This window comes from Hetaerina americana, unplaced genomic scaffold (genome assembly GCF_022747635.1).
Source record: "Hetaerina americana unplaced genomic scaffold, ioHetAmer1.1.p SCAF_187, whole genome shotgun sequence".
Lineage (NCBI taxonomy): Eukaryota > Metazoa > Arthropoda > Insecta > Odonata > Calopterygidae > Hetaerina > Hetaerina americana.
In genome coordinates, this window is record NW_027286749.1 from 138,944 (window position 1) to 145,660 (window position 6,717).

Sequence of the window (6,717 nt, forward strand, 5' to 3'; positions counted from 1 at the left end):
GCTTCTGAATTCAGAAGCCCTGAACGTCGGCCAATATATACGATATAACCCGGTTGAGGACCCGAGAGGAATTTACGCAGCTGATACGCTAGGAAAACACCAAATCATTTATCATTTTGGTTTTAAATTTCAGGGTCGAATATTTCGTATAAAATCCAAAGGGATGTATTGACACTTTAATGGTGAAATGAGAAAAATAAAGAATTCTAAAAATTGAATAAATGCCTTTTGAACACCACAAGTATCTACTCTAAAACAAGAGAATGACGTTTTATGCATTATTTATGGATTTTTCTGCAAATTTACAATTGAAGGAAATTTTGCTTAATCATTTAATACGTTATAATTTGTCTTCGAGCACTTATTCTGGGTTTTTATTTTTATATGGTAACAATGAGCTTTATGAACACCTTTGAAACCTTTTGGTTCCATTTTTCAGGATCGAATATTTCGTATTGAAGCAAAAGGCTTAAAGGTATTGGCACTTTTCATGGTGCAATGAGAAAAATAAAAAATACTAAAAATGGAATTAATGCCTTTTGAACACCTCAAGTATTTCTTCTCAAAAAAGAATGACTTTCATGCATACTTTTCGGAAATATCTGCACATTTAAAACTGAGGAAAGATTTGCTTTACGTTATTATAAAAATGTGAAATATCGGCCGATTTATAGTCCAGAAAGTATTTGATGAATCTCATTATTTGCGCTATTCTACACTTCCGGATCATAAATTCTGGGTTTTATTTAATTGATATTCTAACACTGAACATTTATAACACCCTTGAAACCATTACGTTCACATTTTTAGGAATTAGGTTTTTGCGTTGAAGCCTAATGGGTAAATTTTAAAAATCGAAAATGGAAGTTTTGCCTTCAAAACTCCTTAAATGTTGAATCTATTACAAAAAAGGACCGTAAATGGCTAAATTTACAAATATTTGCCGATTGATAGGTCAGCAAAATTTTGATTAATTACATTATTTACGCTATTCTACTCTTCCGGATTATAACTTCTTGGTGTGTTTAAATTGATATTCTAACAATGAACATTTATAACAACATTGGAATTAATACGTTTACATTTTAATGGTAGTTTTGCGCGTGGAAGCCAAAGGGCTACTATTCAAGGAAAACCCCAAAAAATTGAAAAATGCAAATATGGCAGTTTTGACTTCAAAACACCCTAAATATTTAATACTCTTTTTTACTCTTTAATAAAAAGAGGACAGTATTGGCATATTTATAATCCAGAAAAATTTTGATGAATGACATTATTTACTCTGATCTACTCTTCAGAATCATAAATTTGTGGTTTCCTTAATTGGTGTCAAAAAATGAACATTTATAACACTCTTGAAACTATAACGTTCACGTTTTTAAGATTTAGTTTTTTGAGTTGAATCCAAAGAAACTATTTTTCAAGGAAAACGCAATAATTTGAAAAATGTAAAAATGGTAGTTTTGCCTTCTTAACACCCTAAATGTTTCTAATATAGCAAAAGAGGAAAGTTTATGGCCAAACACGTTAAATATTGGCCGATTTATAGTCCATAACAATATTGATTAATGACATGACTTACGCTTTTCTACTCTTCCGGATATAATTTTTTTAATTAATATTCTAACAAGGAATATATATAACACCCCTGAAACCCTTACGATCACATTTTTAAGATTTATTTCTTTAATTAATGCCGATTTATAGTCCAGAACAATTTTAATGAATCAATTTTATAACGCTATTTTACTCTCCCGGATATAAATTCTGGGTTTTTTTAAATTGAAATTCCAAAAAGAAATACTAATAACACCCATGAAACCCTTACGGTCACATTTTTAAGATTTATTTTTTGCGTTGCAGTCCAAAGTATTGCAACTTTTCAAGTAAAAACGCAAATAAATGAAAAATTCAAAATTGCAGTTTTACCTTCCTACCACCCTAAAGGTTTAATCTATAAAAAACGACAGTAGAAAGATATAAATGTAAAACATTGGCCAATGTATAGTCCAGAATAAATTTACTGAATCACATTATTTACACTATTCCACTCTTCCGGATCATAAATTCTGGGTTTTCTTAATTGATATTCTAACAATGAACATTTATAATACCTTGGAAACCATTACGTTTACATTTTTAGCGTTGAAGCCATAAGGGGGGTATAACTACTTTTCAAGGAAGCAAGCAGAAAATTGAAAAATGAAAGAATGGATGTTTAGCCTTCTTAACACCATAAATGTTTTATACATAGCAAAAAAAAGGACATTACTTGGCTAAAAATGTGAAATGATGGTCAATGTATAGTCAAGAAATTTTGATGAATCACATAATTTACGCTATTCTACACTTCCGGATCTTTAATTCTGGGTTTTTAATGGATAATCTTCAAGGATCATTTATAACACCCTTAAAAAAATTACGCTCACATTTTTAGGATTTAGTTTTACTACTTTTCAAGAAAAGAATCAAAAAATTGGAAAATGAAAAATGGAAGTTTTGCCTTCTAAACACCCTACATGTTAAATCTATAATTAAAAAGGACAGTACATGGCTAAAAATGTAAAATATTGGGCAATTTATAATCCAGAAAATTTGTGATGAATCACATTCTTGGATCTTTTCTTCTTTCTGGATCATTAATTATGGTTTTTTTTAAATTGATATTCTAACAAGGAACATAAATAAAGCCCTTCCACCATTTTATTGCTACTTTTCAGGGAAATTTGGGGGTGCAACTACTTTTCAAGGAAAAACGCAAAAAATGAAAAATGCTCATATAGCAGTTCTGCCTGCAAAACACCGAAAGAAAAATTCCGGATCATAAATTCTGAGTTTTTTAAATTGATATTCTAATAAAATTAAGAATACTAAGTAATTTAATTTAAATTGATATTCAAACAATGAATATTTATAACCCCACTAAACCATTACGTTCCCATATTTAGAATTTAGTTTTGTGCGCAGAAGCCAAATGGGGGGTATTGTTACTTTGCCTACAAATTAAAAAATATAAAAATGGTATTTTCCTTCTAAATACCCTAAATGTTTACTCTTTAATTGAAAGAGAATCCTACTTGGCTAAAAATTTTAAATATTGGGCGATTTATAGTTAAGAAAAACTTATATGAATCACATTATTTACGCTAGCCTACTCTCCCGGATTAAAAATTCTGGGTTTTTTATTTGATATTCTCACTGTGAATAATTATAATACCTTTGAAACCATTAAGTTCACATTTAAGGGATTTATATTTTTGCAATAAAGTCAAATTTGGGGGCATTGCTACTTTTCGAGGATATACGCAAAAAAATTCCAAAATTGCTGTTTTTCCATCTAAAAACCCTTCAGGTTTAATTTTAAATGAAAAATGACAGTAAATGGCTGAAATTGAAAAATTTTGGCCGATTTATTGTGCAGAAAAATTTTGATGAATCACAGTATTTAAGCTATTCTACTCTTACGGATCATAAATTCTGGGTTTTTATTGATATTCGAACAATGAACTTTTATAACACCCTTACGAAATTGTGTTTATATTTTTAAGATTTCGTTTTTTGCATTAAGGCGAAAGGAACTTTTCAATGAAAAACGCAATATTTGAAAAATGGAAAAATGGCAGTTTTGCCTTCTAAAAACCCTAAATGTTTTATGTATAGCAAAATAAAGACATTAAATGGGAAAAATCTTGAAAAATTGGGGAATTAGTAGATAGAGAATGAGGGTCCTCCGTCAGCTGCCATTTGGAAAAAGTCGGATATATTGGATTTTGAATGTTGTTAAACGACATGACTGTCGACATCTGATGTTAAAAAGGGAACTGCGGCGGCCATATTGGATTTTACAAATATGGTAATGTGAGGTTATGTATAGCTCTCTGATTTGTGCATGTGAGCGCTTAGCGTTATTAAACTGTTTTTCGAGAGAACCATGATGGCGTTATTCCATTCTGAACAGTTGAAAAAGGGAAACTGCAAAACGGAATAAGTGTCACCACCTGGTTTAAATAGAGTGACCTGAGGCCACTTAAAGGTCAAAAAAGGTGTTGTTTTGGATTTTCCAACTAAGCTAATGTGTGCTTTTTGATTGGTGAACGTAGGTGCATAGCGTTATTCGTAGTTTAGTATTAATAGTTTTCCGAAGCGCGGTGACATTATTGAATAGTTAAAAGTAGCAAGCGCCAAATGCGAACTGCGCTGGATAGCGTAGCGCAGTGAAATGCAGGTGGGTGTTATTCAAATTTCTTAAAAGCGCAATGGTACGTGGCAAATGCGCGTAAGCGCAGCGGTGAGTGCGCATGCGTGGCGGGGGCGGATCGGGTTGGATCATGTTCGCATCTTGCGCATGCGCAACCAGGACTGCATTCTCTATCTACTAATTCGGCCAGTTTTTCACTATTTTTGCCATTTACTGTCTTTATTTTGCCATAGATAAAACATTAAGGTGTTAAGAAGGATAATCTGAAGTTTTGCAAATTTTAATTTTTGCGTTTTTCCCTGAGAAGTAGCAGTACCCCAAACTTAAGCTTCAACATGAAAAAAACCAAACAAATAAAACGTAATTGTGTCAACTGTGTTACAAGTTAGTTTATTTTTAGAATATAAAATTTTAAAAAAGAATTTACAATTAGAAAGAGTAGAAAAGTAAAATTATAGTGATGAATCAAAATTTTCTGGAATATAATTCTTTAAAAACTGTCTCTTTTTTAAGATTAAACACATTGGGTGTATATTAGGCATATCTGCCTTATTTGCAATTTTCCATTTTTCATTCTTTCCTTGAAAAGAAGGAATAACCCCTCGCTTCGACGCAAAAACTTTAATCCTAAAAAGGATGTTTCGTCTATTTAAAAATAGTAAAGTTTTTGGCTAAAAATGGAAATATTGGCGAATTTATAGTTGAGAAATATTTTGATGCATCACATTAACTACGCTATTCCACTCTCCCGAATCATAAATTCTGGGTTTTTAAACCATTCCGGGTTTCTTTTCAGGGGAAAACAGGAAAAATTGGAAAATGCCAAAATGGAAGATTTGCCATTTTCTAATTTCAATTTTATTCAAGTACGGGGGAAAATGTTTGTCCTGGCGCAGGTTTGACCTTGAAACTCAAACCCGGATACATCAAGAAGTATCGGCCGCAGCGAAAAACAAATGACGTCACGCGAAAGAGGGGCATTTGTCCTTCATATGCGATCTAATTGCATCACGTCAACCCAACCCATGCAGGAAAAATCATGACCCAAGGCCATCACCTCTTATATCTCAAGAACTATTGGCTGTAGGAAAAAAACGGTGACTCGTAAAAGAGGAGGCAATTTTACTTCTGATAAACGCCTTACAGTGTCCCCTTTATATAGGGCAATATATAGATTTCATCAATTATCTCATTAAGTACTAACGATAACAACAAATTAACGGCATTAATCGAAAGACAACGTGATTTTACGTAAAAAAAAGGTTCTCATCCGTTTTTTGATAGGACGTATAGTTTCGAAGATGTCTATGCTTTTAAAAAAACGAAAAATTATTTTAGCAATAATTTTATTAATTTTTAACATAAATTTATCACTCAAATTCGTATCATCGTCAATTTAAATCCACATCAATTTTACGTGGTCAAAATTCCACAACCATAGCTGCAAATGGCCCGCATAAGAACCCCCCTCAAAAAGTGTTCATTTTAGTGGGATGAGGCAAGGCCGAGTGAAAGCTGACGCTAAGCGTTACCTAGTGGTATACAAGCCCATCCCTAACCCCCAGCTTTTTCCCTTTCACCACAGTGCAGTGGAGTTGAGCGGAGAAGAATGATGATATAACGGAGCTAGAGCTGTAGCGGATGATAACGACGGTAGTAGACTATCTCTGCTAGGTGTTGAATGATGGAGACTCTCAAAGCTGAGGGTTTATATACAGGAGCGCTTCTGCAGAGCTTCATGCTACGCGATAAAACTACTCGTAGAAAGGAAGAGGAGGTTGCATCAAGCAAGATTCCTAAGAGAGTGGAGTGGGTTTTTTCGATCTGCTGACCTCACCCATTTTCTGTCGCACCGCACTCGTTGAACATATCCCAACATCCTTGAGAAATTCCTTATCCCCCGTAACCTCTTTAAATTATAACTCCTTCTTGCACGGATGTCAAGCATTGAGCATTGCATTTTTTTCAGTACGAGCTGCCAACTCCACAGACCTTGGCACATGCTCAGGTGGCGTCGGAGGATAATTAAACGAAATACCTGAACTAGTTAATTCCATCCGCGCTCAGACCAGCACATGCGCAGATGATGAAATTACTTGATTCCCACTAGGTGACCTTCTTGCACGGATATCCAGCATTGATCATTTCATTTTTTTCAGTACGAGCTGCCAACTCCACAGACCTTGGCACATGCTCAGGTTGCGTCGGATGATAATTCAAATACCTGAACCAGTTACTTCAATCCACGTCCAGACAAGCACATGTGCAGATGATGAAATTACTTAATTGAAAGCATCTGTCGTATTCCATCATCCTTACCAGTCCCCCTCAACCTACTCAACCAACATCCGTTGAGGAGGAAGATAAGGAGATTTGTCCAGTATAAATACTGAACGAAGACAAACATTTATTACAATCTCGTAAATTGATCCGATAACTTCCACCTGGAAACACACCAGTGCTCTCTTCAAAGACGATCATCTTCATTATCTAGATCTTGGTAAGTCGAACTAATATTC